This window comes from Limulus polyphemus, unplaced genomic scaffold (genome assembly GCF_000517525.1).
Source record: "Limulus polyphemus unplaced genomic scaffold, Limulus_polyphemus-2.1.2 Scaffold6274, whole genome shotgun sequence".
In the NCBI taxonomy this organism is placed as follows: Eukaryota; Metazoa; Arthropoda; class Merostomata; order Xiphosura; family Limulidae; genus Limulus; species Limulus polyphemus.
Window position 1 is genome coordinate 26,080 of NW_013671884.1, and position 2,627 is coordinate 28,706.

The window sequence follows — 2,627 nt, forward strand, 5'->3', positions numbered from 1 at the left end:
CGACTCAACAATACCTGTCTCTCTCTCTGTCCGCAGTTCAATTAACCATTGTTACCGTCACGTCTCGACCGTCTTATATGCATGACGTGTTACTAGTGTCATGTGACCTCCGTTGTCGTAACATTATTGTTGGCAATTATTTACACGTAACTAGGCGTTGGGTTTACATAGAACGTTATATAATGTTGTTGTAGGTAATTATTAGATCGTCAAGATATTAAAGCCGCTTTTTTAAGATAAAAAACCTGAACATTTTATATATCAAAACAAAACATTTAGTAACTGAAATAGTCTCCACTCTTATCGATGATGCTTTATCATCTTACAATCAAGTTGTTAATATCCTGATTAAAGAAATCATTTCGCTTTGAAGCAAAAAACATGTTGATGTCCTCTTTAACACCTTCCAAATTTGCATACGTTTTCCCATTAAGATGGTGTTGCAGCGAACGAAAAAGATGGTAATCTAATTGTGCCATATCTGGAGAATATGGTGGGTGGGAGAAAACTTCCCAACCCAACTCCATAATCTTGTGTTGCATCAAATGTGCTACATGTAGACGTGCATTGTCGTGGAGAAGAACACCTTTCCGAGTGAAGGGCGTTTCTGATGAAGGGCTTGATTTAAACGTTCCAGTTGCTGACTATAGATCTCTGCATTGATAGTTCCCTGTGGATTGAAGAGTTCAAAATGAATCACTCCTTTGATGTCCCACCAAATGCAAAGCATCACTCTCTGCGGATGGAATCCAGGTTTTGGGGTCGGAAGTGGTTTTTATCTAGGACCGAGCCATTGTTTTTGGCGTTTAATATTCGCATAGAGAATACATTTTCCATCATCGGTGATAATTCTGTCCAAAAATGGTTCACGCGCATTACGCGCCAGAAGAAACGAAGCAACATTACGTTGGAAACGATGATCAGAGAGTTCGTGAGGCACCCAAACACCTTCTTTATGGAGTTTTCCATATTCCTTAGACGTTTACATATTGTTTCATGAGGGACATGCAATTTCACGGCCATTTCACGAGTATGTTGTCTTGGGTTAGACTCAACAAGCATCTTCAGAGCATCAATATCACTTCCAACATATCAGCCCCTGCCATCACAGTTTTTATGGCTAAAATTGTTTCCCTTCTTGTATTCAAACAGCATTATATGCCGAACATATTGTTACGTCTCTGGTCGTTGGTTAATTTTCCGTAAACATTTTTTACGAAGAAACTTTAGCGATACAAGTCCTTTCTTAAATAAAACTGGTTTATTCCTTCTGAATACAACTTTGCAATACACTTAATTTCCACAGTCACGCTATAATTCACAACGAACGACTCACGTGCTCGACTCAGTTGTCTGTCTCTCTCTGTCTGCAGTTCAATTACATTGTTGCCGTCACTTCTTGGTCGTCTTATATACAAGAATACCGCATATCTAGTAAACACTCGAGGCTTCAGGAAGGGACATGAACGTTCTAGAAGCTCATGAGGTGTTACCAGAGTCACGTGACTTCCGCTGTCGTAACAATATGTCTCGTCATGTGCCATCACTATTAGTGATTAAAGTATAATAAACTTTACACATTACATAGGCTACACTAACGTGACGTCTAGGCGGTTCGTTTAACTATTATACATGATGTACGTTTTTTTTTGGGGGGGGGGGTTAATGAAAGTGTTTAAAAAGGCGACATTAATTTCTTGACGACCTAATATTTACATCTATATTAGTTGGCACATGAGCTTCATATAGAATATTTCTAATCTTGTTGTCGGTAATTATTCAAGTTTCACCTGTGGTCATAACTAGTGGTTATACACTGTCTTTTCTCAAAACCGTTTTCTTCTCACTGCTAACCCGTCATTAAACTGATTTTCATTTGGCGAGAGTTTCGCATTTTTTGTTTTATCGTACATGTACTTGGTTTCATTTTAATTAAAGCCTGTGATTGGCAGTTAGTTTAAAACGTTTGTTTGATATCATATGGTTAGTTAATTTGTTTGTTTATAGCAAAGTTACTAAAGTGTTCCTAATTTTGAACTGTATTCTTTACCAACGAATAGTGGGATTGACCGTGATTTTAGAACGCTCTACGGCTGAAAGGGCGAGCATGGTGAGCATTATGTTTCGATTCTGTTACCAGGTGATTGCAAGTCGAGCGCCCTATCCACCAGGCTCATATAATTAGCCTTATTATTATTAGTAGTAGTAGTAACAGGAACGTGCCTACATATACTTGCTTTTATTTCTTGACAATATTTCTTTGTAGTCTGATAACTGGAACTTTTTCATCCTCACTATGAATCAAGTCCGTAGCCAGGTCTGGAAGTGTGTGTGTGTGTGTGTGTGTGGGTGGGGTGGGGGTCTTTTTGGTCCAAAGAGGAACTCGTTTCATGCGTAACTTTAGTCCGGGGACGAAAAGAAATTTTCCGAAATATGTAATGGTTGCTTTATTATAACTGAAAATAAACATTTCTAGTAAATTTTCTCTGATAAATATGAAAATGCTATTTCCGCATGTATGCACAGTGTTACAAAAGCAATTATATAATGATAGGCTATCATCAAAGAAAGGAAAAAAAAAAAAGTTATAGGGGGATTTGAATGGGGGGGGGGGGGGGGGGGGGGGG